The sequence below is a fragment of the Notamacropus eugenii genome, chromosome 5, assembly GCF_028372415.1.
Source record: "Notamacropus eugenii isolate mMacEug1 chromosome 5, mMacEug1.pri_v2, whole genome shotgun sequence".
Taxonomy (NCBI): Eukaryota; Metazoa; Chordata; class Mammalia; order Diprotodontia; family Macropodidae; genus Notamacropus; species Notamacropus eugenii.
In genome coordinates, this window is record NC_092876.1 from 346,151,316 (window position 1) to 346,166,100 (window position 14,785).

A 14,785-nucleotide genomic window follows, 5' to 3' on the forward strand; every position below is an offset into this window, starting at 1 on the left:
AGAAAAGATGTAGAAGAATGGAAGTAGATTGCCTCCAATAGAACTATCTTCTCTCTACATCCTCTTCTTTGTAAGTAGGGGAGAAGGGGCAAAGAATGTAAAGGGATAGATCATAATCATAACTGTTAATCATAACTGTGACTGTGAATAGGATGAATGCACACATAAAACAGAAGATAGAACAAATGTTTCGAGAGATAGAGCCCAACTGTATATTGTCCACAGGAAATACACTTAAAACAAAGCTCCACACAGAGTTAAAATAAGGGGCTGAAGCAAAATCTGTTACGTTTCAGATGAACTCAGAAAAACAAAAGTAGCAGTCATCTCAGATCAAGCAACAATAAAAATGGATTTGATTAAAGAAACATTGAAACTATGTTATGCTTAAGGATACCAATGACTGGGAATTAATATATATGCACCAAATAACATTGTATCAAAAATAAAGAGAGCCTTCTTTCTCACCTTCTCCTAACATAAGACTCCCTGCAGAACTCTTAGGCAACCCTTTTATTCCAGCTTCTTGTCATGTCACATTCTATTCGTTGATAACATTTTTTATTCCAATTCTTTGGAGTTCCTTGATGCTTTTATGTTGCATCCTTTTCACATTCACCATGTACTTCTCCATTGGCCTCTATGCAATGCTCATTTTTAATTATTTAAAGACTTTCATATTCCTTGTTGCTACAATATTGATGTTTTTTAAATTGATCTTTGCTTTCATGGGAAGTTGGTGATCATTAAGGAGCTTATGGTTTCCTGAAGGCAATCTGTCATGTTTTCCTTTTCCTCTGAGTTTAGTTAGTCATCCAGCTGTACTATATGTCCTAGACATACATAGTCTTGTACAGTCAATAGTGTATCCATCTAAATGTGTTTTGAAATCTAGACAATAGAGATTCTTTGTCTGCTTGGTCTTTCCTATGTAAATGACCAGGCCAAACTCCAGGAGATCCTGCAGTATTCTGGTGCTTAATGCTGTCAACACAGAGTCATTTGTGAACAGGAGCATCTGGAGGAAGTTACTGTCTGTTGTAGACTGGACCTCTTTCAGGCCAGTCCGATGCTTGAAGTTCAAATTGGAATGAAATGAGACACTTGTAAGTCAGCTAACAGTTAACAGATTTACTTAACCACAGCAGGCAAAGGATATTTAGCAAAGGATTCAGTTAGGGGAAGTTTCCCTGACTTTGTACTGTCCCTGCTGGTAACGCAGCCACTCCTGCCTTCTGTATTTTTTATTAAATTACCTAAGTATTTTACTTAGATTACCAGAAAGCTATGTCAGTGATCTGAGTCGTAATCTTCAGCCAATTAAGCCTTGAGGGTGATTTCAATAACTGTTAAGGAAAAGCAACTTATCTTGCATGACAGATATTTCTGCTTTCACATCCCATCATTTGATGACATGGTTCTAAAGGTCTTCTACAATACATGGCACTACTAAATTATTTTAGACCCATTTATAGATAGTTTAAATTTCAGGGATGCAAGAAGGCTGGCATTGGCTGCAGTGGAGGAGAAAAAGAAAGACTGAGACAAAAAGCAGCCCCCATCCCAAAAAAGCTTAATCTAATACCCCCTTAAAGCATAACAGAATATCAACAAGAACCAAAAACAAAATTCCATAACTTTACCTCCTCTTTTGAGAAGGACCAAATCCTGGATCTTAACAGTTCAGTCTTTGTAATTATAAATCTTTGCAGTTCTGTGTGGATATTCCAGTATAAAGAAATGATGATGATAAGCAGGAGCAGCACCAGGACCGTAAGAACATGGCATAGTTGGTGAAATTTCCAGCACAATCACTAATCCTCATCATGCGTGAGGGTTATCTATAGTAAGGAAGCTAAAAGGTCCTTATCAGCTTCTCAGTGCCAGGGTTGACATTGAGAATCAACCTGAATGAATCAACTATGCTATACATACGTGTTCCTTTAGATCCCCATGGGTTTGGAAAGTTATATTAAATGTTTGTACTTTCAGAGACTTCTGCAAAGAAACTGCCCTTCTCCCCATCCAGCATGCACTCATGGACACACAGACACGCACAGACACAGACAGACACACACACAGACACAGACACAGACACACACACACACACACACACACACACACACACACACACACACACACACACACACACACACACCTTCAGTGAGGGCTACAAAAACAGTTTTGTCTCCCTTTGATGCCACAAAGCAATCTACCTCCAACCACCACAAATCCTTTGCTCCTATAAGTCCTCCCTGACAAACAGCTTTACAATGACTACTACATACAGTCCTGGCAGCATAAAGGGGCCACATAAGCTCAGAGTTGCTTTTCCTTGGCTATTGCTCATTCCACTACCCTCTCCACTGGAATCCTGCTGCCACAGACTTTACAGGGGCCAAGTGATGCCCCTGTCTACTTGGGCCTAAGTATTGGCCTTATGTGTCAGTCCTAAGTACTGTGCTCTGAGCCTTGCTGAGCTCTGCTACATATGCTGCTACTTGTGAGACCTCTGGGCAAACTACTTGCTGATACTACTTGCTTGTTTACAACCCAATTTCACAGCTGCCTCTTATGTATCACTCACTCGAATTCCCCGAGAGAAAGTTAAAATTCAAAGGAGTAGGAATGGAAGCTGTTTCTCTTTTTAAATTTTTTGAGGTGCATTTGGTACATTGGTCCATATTTGTAATTCCAGAAAGGTCTCTGGGTTCATGGAGAGCAGTGTGTATTGGGAAGAAAAAATAATTTGGCAAAAATAACATTAAAAAAATTTCCGTTATACGGAATCTCCCATACCCATCCTCCACTCCCCCCAATACACACACACAACTCTGCAAAGGGACAGGGGAGTTGGGTTTTTTTCCAGTTTTTAAAACATTTTTATTTAAAGTTTTGAGTTTCAAATTCTGTCCCTCCTTTCCCTACCCCTCCCTGAGATGGCAAACAATTAGATATAGGTTATTATGTAATTATGTAAATATATGTAATTATGTAAAACATTTCCATATTTTCAAAAAGTGAAAAAAAGCATGCTTCATCTGTATTCAATCAATATCAGATAGCATGCTTCATCATTAGTCCTTTGGGATTGCCTTAGATCATTGTATTGCTGAGGATAGCTAAGTCATTCACAGTTCTTCACTGAACAATATTGCTATTACTGTGTACAATGGTCTCCTGGTTCTGTTCACTTCACCGTGCATCAGTTCATGTAAGTGTTTCTTGCTTGTCATTTCTTATAACACAATAATGTTTCTTTTATAGTCATATACCACAACTTGTTTAGCCATTCCCTATTTATTGGACATTCCTTCAGTTTCCAATTCTTAGCTACCACAAAAAGAGCTGCTATAAATATTTTTGTACAAATAGATCTTTTTCCATTTTCTTAGATGTCTTTGGGATTTAGACCTAGTAGTGGTATTGCTGGATCTTGGGGTATGTACAATTTTATAGGCATTTGGACATAGTTCCAAATTGCTCATCATTTCACAATCCCATCAGCAGTAATTAATGTCTCACTTTTCCCACATCCCCTCCAACATCCAATATTTTCCTTTTCTGTTTAAATATCAGCCACTCTGATAGGAGTGAGGCAGTGCCTCGAGTTGTTTTTATTTTCATTTCTCTGATCAATAGCGATGTAGAGCATTTCTTCATATGACTATTGATAGTTTTGATTCCATGTCTGAAAACTGCCTGTTCACATCCTTTGACTATTTATAAATTGGGGAATGTTTGAGAAATGAGACCTTTGTAAGAGATACTTGTTGCAAAAAAAAAAAAAAATTCCCAGTTTTCTCCTTTCCCTATAATTTTGCTTTCATTGGTTTGGTTTGTGCAAAAACAAGATTATTTGTTTTACATTTTGTAATGCTCTCTTATATCTTCTTTGATCCTAATTTCTTCTTTTATCCATAAATCTGACAAAAACTATTCCTGCTCTCTTAATTTACCTATGGTATCACCCTTTTTGTGTTAATTATGTACCCATGTTGACCTTTTCTTGGTATATGGTGTGAAATGTTGCTCTGTACTTTCTGCCATACTGCTTTCCATTTTTTTCAGCAGTTTTTGTCATTATTTGAGTTTTTGTTCCAAAAGCTTGGATTTTTGTGTTTATCATATACTGGATTACTATGATCATTTGCTATAATGTAATTTGTACCTAATTAATTCCACTGATCTCCCACTCTATTTCTTAGTCAGTACCAGATTGTTTCATTAATTATTGCTTGACAATACAGTTTGAGATCTAGTAGGGCTAGACTTCTTTTGCATTTTTAAAAGTTGTTCCCTTGATATCCTAGAGTTTTTGTTCTTCCAGATGAATTTTTTATTTTTTCTGGCTCTGTAAAATAAATTTTTTGATAGTTTGATTGGTATAGCACTGAATGCATAGATTAATTTAGGTAGAATTGTCATTTTTATTATATTGGCTCAGCTTACCCATGAGTTATTAGTATTTTTCCAATTGTTTTGATCAGACTTTATTTGTGTGAAAAGTGTTTTATAGTAGTGTTCATAAAGTTCATGCATTTCTCTTGACAGATAGACTCCTAAGTATTTTATATTGTCCACAGTTATTTTAAATGGAATTTCTCTTTCTGTCTCTTGCTGCTGGACTTTGTTGATAATATATAGAAATATTGATGATTTATGTGGGTTTATTTTATGTCCCGCAACTTTGATTCTTTAGTATTTTCTTTTTTTTTTTTTGAGTCTTAATTTAATTTAATTTTTTTATTATTATTTTTTAATGTTTAACAATCACTGCCATACAATTGAGATTTTATCCCCCCCCACACCTACTCCCCACAACCCCCCTCCCTCCCCACAACTGCATACAATTCTGTATGGGTTCTACATATACTTTCCTACTGAGTATATTTTCACTATAGTCATGCTATGTAGTCAGACTAAAATAAATGAAAGAAATCATATAACAAATCAAAACATGATACACAAACATGATCTGCTACATTTTGCGAATGACTTCCATATTTCTTTCTCTGAGTGTGGAAGGCATTTTGCCTTGAGAACCACCATTGGGATTTTTTTTTTTTTTTAAGAAGTTCTTGCATTATTATGAAATTCCAAGTCTACCAGAAAAAACTCTCGCACACTGTGGTCGTTGCTGTGCACAAAGTTCTCCTGGTTCTGCTCCTTTCACTCAGCATCAGGTCATATAAGTCCTTCCAGGCCTCTCTGAAGTCTTCTTGTTCCTCATTTCTTATGGCACAATAGTACTCCATTACATTCATATACCATAATTTATTCAGCCATTCCCCAATTGATGGACATCCCCTTGACTTCCAGTTTTTGGCGACTACCAAGAGTGCTGCTATAAATATTTTTGTACATGTGGGACCCTTTCCCATTTTTATGATCTCTTTGGGATACAGTCCTAGTAGCGATATTGCTGGGTCAAAGGGTATGCACATTTTTGTAGCCCTTTGGGCATAGTTCCAAATTGCTCTCCAGAATGGTTGGATGCGCTCGCAGCTCCACCAACAATGAATTAGTGTTCCAACTCTCCCACATCCTCTCCAGCATTTATCATTTTCTTGTTCTGTCATGTTTGCCAATCTTATAGGTGTGATGTGGTACCTCAGAGTTGTTTTGATTTGCATCTCTCTAATCAATAGTGATTTAGAGCATTTTTTCATATGATTATAGATATCTTTAATTTCTTCTTCCCGAAAATTGCCTGTTCATATCCTTTGACCATTTATCAACTGGGGAATGACTTGTATGATTATACATTTGAGTCAGTTCTCTATATATTCTAGAAATGAGGCCTTTATCCCCGAGCTTAGCTGTCAAAATTCTTTCCCAATTTACTACATCCCTCCGGATTTTGGTTGCATTGGGTTTGGTTGTGCAAAAACTTCTCAGTTTAATGTAATCAAAGTTATCCATTTTGCATTTCATAATGCTTTCTATCTCTTCTTTAGTAAAAAATTCTTCCCTTCTCCATAAATCTGATAAATACACTATTCCTTGCTTCTCCAGTTTATTCATGGTATCAATCTTTATACCTAAATCATGTACCCATTTGAACTTTATTCTTGTGTACGGTGTCAGGTATGGGTCTATGCCTAATTTCCGCCACACTGTTATCCAGTTTTCCCAGCAATTTTTGTCAAACAGTGAGTTCTTATCCCAGAAGCTGGGGTTCTTTAGTATTTTCTAAGTATAACATTGTATCATCTTCAGAGAGTAAAAGTTTTGTTTCTTTATTGTGTCTTCTAATTCTTTCTATTTCTTTTTCTTCTTTTATTTCTATACCTAACATTTCTAATACAGTATTAAATAAATAAATTAAATAATAATTAAATAAATTAAATAATTAAATAATATTAAATAATAGATGATGGGCATCCTTGCTTCATCCCTAATTGTATTGAGAAGGATTCTAACCTATCCCCATTACAAGTAATACTTGCTAATCATTTTAGATAAATATTACTTATCATTTTAAGGTAAACTCCACCTGTTCCTATGTTCTCTAGTGTTTTTAATAGGAATGGGTGCTGTATTGTATTAGAGGCTTTTTTCTGCATCTATTGAGATAATCATATAATTTCTGTTGGTTTTATTATTGGTATAGTCTGTTAGGTCGTTAGTTTTCCTAATATTGAACCAGCCCTGAATTCCTGGTGTAAATCCCACCTGGTCATAATGTATGGTCCTTGTGATATATTGCCGTAATCACTTTGCTAGTATTTTATTTAAAATATTTGCATCAATATTCATTAGGGAAATTGTTCTATAATTTTCTGTTTTGGCTCTTCTGGTTCAGGTATCAGCACCATATTTGTGTTGTGGAAGGAATTTGATAGGATTCTGCCTATTTTTCAAAATAGTTTATAAAGTACTGGAATTGTTTTTTAAGTGTTTGGTAGAATTCATTTGTGAATCTATCTGGTCCTGAGAATTTTTTCTTACGAAGTTCATTGATGGTTGTGTTTCATTTCTTTTTCTAAGATTGAGTTATTTAAGTATTTTATTTCTTCTTCTGTTAATCTGGGTAATTTATCTTTTTGTAGATATTCATCCATTTCATTTAGATTGTCAAATTTATTGGCACATAATTGGGCAATATAGCTCCTAACAGTTGTCTCAATTTCCTCTTCATTAGTAGTGAATTCACCCCTTTCATTTTTGATACTAACAATTTGGTTTTCTTCTTTACTTTCTTAAATCAATTAAACTGTTTTATCTATTTTATTGTTTTTTTTTAATAAAACAAATTTCTAATTTTATTTATTAGTTTGATGGTTTTCTTTCAGTTTTATTGATCTCTTCTTTGATTTTCAGGATTTCCAATTTGGTGTTTAATTGGGGATTTCTAATATTTTTAGTTTTTCATACCCAGTTCATTGATTTGCTTTTTCTCTACACTAATGATGTAAGAAATCAAAGTTACAAAGTTTCCCCTAAGTACTGCATTGGCTACATCCCATAAATTTTGGTTTGTTTTCTCATGTTGTCATTTTCTTTGATGAAATTATCAGTTGTTTCCGTGATTTGTTCTTTGACCCAGAGGTGTTTTTTAATATCTTTTCCTTGGGGCCAAACTTATTCTTTGTAATTTCCCAATATTCTTGTTTTTAATTTATGTAATTCTTTCTGTTTACATTGTGGTAATCTTTATGTTCATAAAAAACCAAGGTGGCATAATGGATAGACTACTGGATTTGATGTCAGAAACGCTTGATTTGATTTGAAATCCTAACCCAGACACTTAGTAACTGTGTGACCATTGTGAAGTCACTTGGTTTCATTTTGTCTCATTTTCTAATTTGTTCAATGGAAATAATATTAGCATCTTCCTCTTGGGGTTTTTTGAAAATCAAATCATATAAAGTGCTTTTGTAAACCTTAAAGCACTAAATCAGTCAGTTAACACTTAATTAAAGCTCCTATCAATATGCCAGGTACTATGCCAGGCCCTGGGGATACAAAAAAAAGGGGGGAGAAGGAAACATGCATTTATTAAGCACCTATTATGTGCCTAGGCTCTCTGTTAAATTCTTTACCTATATTATTTCACTTGATGCTTACAACCACCCTGGGAAGTAGGTGCTAAATATATTATTACCATTTAACAAATGAGGAAATTGAGTAGAAAAGGGTTAAGTGACTTGTTCAGGATCAAAAAGTTAACGTCTGAGGGCTGATTTGAACTTAGATTTTACTGATTCCAGGCCCAGCACTCTTCTCACTGCACCATCTCTCTCTCTCCATAATTGTATGTTTTCTCCCATTTAGATAGGGATTTCCTTGAGAACATGAACAGCCTTTTGCCTTTGTTTCACCAGTGCTTAGTACAGTGCCTAGGACATAATAGGTTAAATAAATGCCAATTAACTGGACATAATCAACAGCAAAAACCCTAACATTAAGGCAGATTAAGAAAATGTCTTGTGGAAAGTGAGATTTTAGCTGCTACTTAAAGGAAGCCAGTGAGGCCAGTAAATAGAGTTGAAGAGGAAGAAAATTCTAGGCATAGGGGACAGTTAGTGAAAATGCCCAGAGTTGGAAATGGGTTGTCATGTGTGAGCAACAGCAGAGAGGCAAGTGTCATTAGACTGCAGAGTATAAGAGAGGAGATTAATGTGTAAGAAGATTATAAAAGTAGGAGGGGGCCCAGGTTATGTCAAAATAATTTCTATTTGATCCTGGAGGCAATAGGGAACCAATGGAGTTTATTAAGTTGGGGGTGGGGGAGGTTGCCATAGTCAGACCTCCATTTCAGTAATATCACTTTGCTATCCTAGTAGATCTGAGAGCATCCCCTAGAGGCTAGATGGACTTGAAGCAAAGAAACTAGCTAGCAGGCCAAGTTTGAGGTGATGAAGACATGCACCAAGGGGATGACAGTGTAAAAGAAGAGAGGTTACCAGTCAAATCCAAAGTCTTGATATCAGATTGCATATGGGGGAGGGTGAGTTAAAAGAGTTAAGAATCAAGCACAGTGTATAGATTACCAGCCTGGATGACTGGGAGGAAGGAGGTGATCTTCATAGTAATAGGAAAGTCAAGAGATGAGAATTTAAGCATAAAAATAAGGAACATGTCAGGTTTGGACATGTTGAGTTTAAGATATCTATAGGACATCTGGTTTGAGGTTAGGATTAGATTTAAGAATCATTAGCATAGAGATGATGATTGAATCCCTTAGAGCTGCTCTGAGCACCAAGCAGAATAGTAAAAAGTGAGAAGAGAGGAGGGCCCAGGACAGAGCCTTGGCAAACATACACTATTACTGGACCTGAATTGGATTAAGATTCACCCAAAGAGACTGAGGAAGAAATTATGAGGGAGAAGAAGGTAAACTACAATGCCAAAGGCTAGCCATTAGATGTGGTGATTAAGAAATCATTGATCACTTTGGAGAGCGCAGTTTCAGTTGAGTATTGAGGCTAAAAACCAGATAGTAAGTAGAGTTAAGAAGAGAATGAGAGGCAATGTAGAGACACTAATTATAGATAATAATAACATTTATATAGCTCTTACTGTGGGACAGTCATTGTACACTTTGCAATTACTATCTCATTTGAAACTCACAACAACCCTGGGAGGTAGGTGCTATTGTTATCTCCGTTTTATAGATAAGCAAAGAAATGAGAGTCAAACAGAAGTGAAGTGACTTACCCAGAGTCACAGAGGTTGCATCTGAGACTGAGTTTGAGCTCAGTTCTTACTGATTTCAGGCCCAGTGTCCATTGTACCCCCTGGTACAATTCTCAAGGAATTTAGCCATAGAAGAGAGGAGAGATACAGGGCGATACATAGCAGGATTAAAAGGATAACATGAGGAGTTTTGAGGATGGGGAAGACATAGGCATGTTTGTAGGCATTTGAGAAGCAGTGAGTAGACAGGGAGCAGTTGAAGATTAGGAAGAGAATAAAGATGGTAGAGCTGGCAATCTGCTTGAGAAGACAGCATGAAAAGGAAATCACTTGTGCATGTAGAAGGGTTAGCCTTGGCAAGCAGAGCCATTTTTCTTTATATATGAAAGGGTATAGGAGATAGTGGCTGAAGGCATCTGAGTATGTGAGATAGGAAGAGAGAAGTATCAGCTCTCAGTGAATGACCTTAATATTTCTAATGAAATACAGGATGTGCCTCACATATATAGTAAACATTACTTTTTCTCTTATTTTTATACTTTTCCTGTCCTGTTTACTTTCTTTGTATTAGTTCTTACAGACTTTTCCATACTTCTATCATGTTCAGCATTTTTTACAGCACTAATATTCCATTACAATTTGTTTAGTCATTCTCCAGATCAGTGGATATCTATTTTTATTTCTAGTTTTTTGCTTTGACTAAAAGGACTGCCATAAATATTTTGGTACATATGGGGACTTATTTTATAAATGACCTTTCTAGGGTATACACCTAAGTAGTAGAATCTCTGAGTCAAGGTATATTCATACTTTTCATAATTACAAATTGTTTTCCAGAATGCTTATAGTAATGCAGAGTTCCACCAACCATGCATTACTGTACATGTCTTTGTATAACCCTTCTGACATTGACTGTATAGTCCCTTTTGTGATTTTTTTAATCATTTAAGCATTGTTATTTCAGTTACTACTTTGAGTGTCGTTCTACAGAGTTCCAGTAAAGTTTATATGAGTTTCACAATGTGCTCCCAAATTGGACTTTAAAAGTCCCAAATAGTACTTTCAGTACAATTCTTAGACAGTCCTCAAATTCTAGTCTTTAAGAGTTTCCAAGCCTACCCCATCTGGTGGGTCTGGCAGTCATTATCACTCCCAAACTATATATATATATATATATATATATATATATATATATATATATATATACACACACACACACACACACGTCCTACAAACAAAGAATTCACAGTGCTTACTATTTTCAGGGAATTATTATAAAGATGGAAAATACATTTACCTCTCTTTTTCCTTGTTTAATGCCAGTAGCCAGTTTTTCTTTATTCCTCTTGAGGTTATTGGAATTCTTCATGATATGTAGTCCACACTGCTACAAACATGTGGGCCACCCAGGACTCATATTTTTAAATATCATCTCCCATTTTAGTGAGGCCATTCCAATCCACTACTGCCAAGTATAACTATACACAATTGTTGCAGGTCAGACCTAAATCATCTTCTAATCATCTTCTAAACTTCATTTAGTTCCTATTAGAATGAAATAAGACACTCATAGACTATGGGAAAATTAACAAAAGCAGATTTATTGAGCTGTAACTGGAAAAGATTTTTAGCAAGGGATTCAGTTGAGTTCAGTTTCCCTAACTATATTGGCCATAGTTATGTACTAGTCAGAAACTTGAGAGAAGAAAGCGACCCCACCTCTTTCTATGATGGCTTTTAAATTTATGCATTTTAGGAAGTCATCAGTGGAAAGAATGTAAGTCCCCCCTGATCCCATAGATGGGCTGGAGCTAGCTAAACTGACTCAGAGAGCCTACTGTTAAATTTTCACTATGGGTATTTACACCTTGGAAGTTGACAAATGCCAGAAATCAGGGCTTGATATATATTGTTCTTTTAATGGTCCAGACTTACACAGGTGATGGAGAAAATGTTTAGAATACTAATTAAAAATTTGTTCTTTTTTTGTGTGACTTAGTTATATATTTATCAGCATACTATTTCATGAGCCAGTTAAGTCTCAGTAATATTTTTAGTAGCTTTGAAAGCAAAACTAGCCTAGTCTACATGACAGTTAATCATATTCTGTCATTCACAGGGAAGCCCTCTTCAAGTTCTACTCTTTTTAGTGGTTCTCCATCACAGTGCTAGACATCTTTGGCAAACATACATCTCCCTATTGTAGGACTCCTGATTTTTATGGTCAGATGGTCATTAAATGAGTTTATATTTCATTTTTATGTCTTTCAAGGAACCTTGATGAGTTTGATATGTAGCTGGTAGACACATGATTGTAAAATTGCTGTTAAGGCAGTATTTTATTCTATAAAGTCAAGTAGTTTTTCGCAGTCCAGAAACTGTAAGCATATTAGTAACTTAAAATTTCATCTTTCAATTAATTATGAAATGATGAAAATGTGATCCACTGTTGAATAAAAAAATGCTGTTCAAAATAACTACAAATTGCATTAAATATATAGGCATCAATCTACTATAATGCACTCCAGCATGAACAGTGTTTAAACAGAAGAGAAGAGGAAAGACCAAAGGAAAGTAGAGGCACTGATAGCCAGTACCCACATTGAACCACTGGAAGATGGAGGGAGAATACAGGGATTAAGACAGAGATGTGTGCATGCCCTAGTACCAAATACTCTGGTTAGATTGATAGCCACAGAGGGGATAAGATCAAGTGAAGCCTTCCTATATCATCCCAGAAGAAGGAGGTCAGTTCCTGTCTTTGCCAGGAAATCGTAATTCAGAAACTGAGGCTAGAAATAGGAATAAAGAGGGGAACAAATCCTGCAAGCCCAATGAAGAAAATTATTAATAGAAGTCCAAGAGATAAACCAAGAGAAGAGAATAACTCGCTGCAAGTAACACCTAAAAGGAGAAAAATGACTTGGTCAAAAGAATTAGAAAATAGCTCAAAAAATGAAGCAATAAATAAAAAGTAGAATTAGAGCTCTTAAATAAAAATCGGGAAGAACTTAGAAGAGATATGGAAAACCTTAACCAAGTTGTAGACAACCTGAAAAATGGAAGGAAGCATAGAATTCAATTATTTTGTAAGACAGTAAATATTATAACAATCAAAAAAAATAAAAGAAACATGATAAATCTGTTATCAGGGGGAGAAACCTGATCTAGAAAACGATTGAGAAGGGAGAATTTAAGAATCATTAGAATCCTTGGAGACCATAGACAAACAAATCAAGATACCATATTTTAAGAAATCATAAAACAAAACTTGTCTAACTTTATTAGAATCACCATCAGCAATGCGAAAAGAGAAAGGATCCAGTCCCTTCCTGAAAAATATCCCAAATTAATATTACCTGGTAATGTCACAGATAAAATCCAGAGCTTCAAGGTCAAAGAAAAAGTATTGTGTGTAGTTAGAAAAGAGAGTTTCATGTACCAAATAACACAGGACTACACAAAAATTATGTTACAGTTTTTCCAAAAGAGGAAGTTTGGGAATACAGTATTCCAAAAGGCACAAGATAAAGGCTTATATCCAAGAATAGCCCTTCCTTCAAGACTGAGTATAATCCCATAGGAAGAAAAGTACATGTTTAATAGAAGTAGGACTTTTAAGCATTCCGGATCTAAAAGAGAAAGGTGAGTAAAGGCTTGGAAACACAAACATGAGAGAAAGGAAAACCTAGAAAAGTAAATGCATTTGAATAGTTGGAAGGAGAAACATGTTAATGATGTTGGGATGAGGGGAAAGAGATTGAGTGTCCCTTCAGAATCTCAGTGCCTTCATTGGTCACAAAGAGAGTGGAGAAAGAACAAAAACAGAGCCTGCAATTGCTTCCCCTCCCTTTTTTTTGTTTTAAAATAAAGAAAAGAGAGAAAGGAAGGAACAAATTAGAGAAGAAATAAAGGGAGAAGGGTTTAATAAAAAGAGCATACAAACATGGAAGCGAGTGAGAGAGACTGAATATCTCATGAACTTCACTCTTGTCCAGATTGGACTGAGAAGGTTTGAATACACTAGTTGTGTTACCCTGGGCAAATCACTTAACCCTGTTTGCCTCAGTTTCCTCATCCATAAAATGAGCTGAAGAAGGAAATGGCAAACCACACCAGTATCTCTGCCAAGAAAATTCCAAAAAAGAGTCACAAAAAGTTGGACACAACTGAAAAATGACTAAACCACACCAGCAACAAATGTTTGGATATATAGGATAAGGAGTCATGGATGATCACCAAGTTGTAGACCCAGGTGCCTGGAAGGATAGTGGTGCCCTAAACAGAAAGGAAAAGTTCAGAGGAAGGATGACTTTAGTAGAAAAGATAATGATTGCTGTTTGGGGCATGTCGACTTCAAGACTCCTGTAAGATGGATATCCAGTTGATATTGTTGAATATTGGTGATACAGAACTGGAACTTGGGAGAGAGATGAGGGTAGACAAATAGATCTGACAGTTATCTTCCTAGAAATGATATTTTATTCCGGAGAAGCTAGTGAGCTAATGAAGTGAGATTAGTGCATACTAAGAAGAGAATTTTCATAGATGAAGATCCAGGAAAGAAGACTGAGAAGTATTCAAATAGGAATTAGGAGAACCTAGAGGTAGGATTTCACAAAAACTCAGAGAATAGAGAATTAAGGAAGAGAGTATGGTCAACAGTGTTAAATACTGCAGGGAGGTAAAAAATTATCCATAAGAATTAATGAAAGACCATTGGGTTTGTCGGTTGAGATAATTTGGCTCTTTGGAGAGAGCAATTGAATTATAATCAGTTATCTTTGCAGAGAGTATAAAACAAAGTGAGAAGAAAGGAAGTAGAGGCACCAAGTTTGCATGGCGTTGTCATACACACTTAGCTGAGAAGAAAGGAGTAGAGTTAATAATAATAATAGCTAATAGCTGACATTTTTATAGTGCCTACTATGTGCCCAGCACTGTGCTAAGTGCTTTACAGTCTTTATCTCACCTGATCACATCTTTGAGGGGTGAGTGCTAATATTATCATCATTTTATGAATGAAGAAACTCTAGGGAGAGTTTTTGTTTAAAGCTTAGACACGGACATATTTGTAGACTGCAGGAAAGGAAAAAGCGGATGGGGAGGGATTGAAGATTGGAGAATGAGAGAATATAAC

At 35.8% G+C, this 14,785-nt stretch overlaps 1 protein-coding gene across 8 annotated transcripts in view; it reads left to right on the forward strand.

Annotated features, from left to right (window-relative positions):
- Positions 1 to 14,785, forward strand: part of GSK3B (glycogen synthase kinase 3 beta) — a 288,178-nt gene that overhangs the window by 190,391 nt on the left and 83,002 nt on the right. The gene's annotated exons all lie outside the window — the stretch shown is intronic.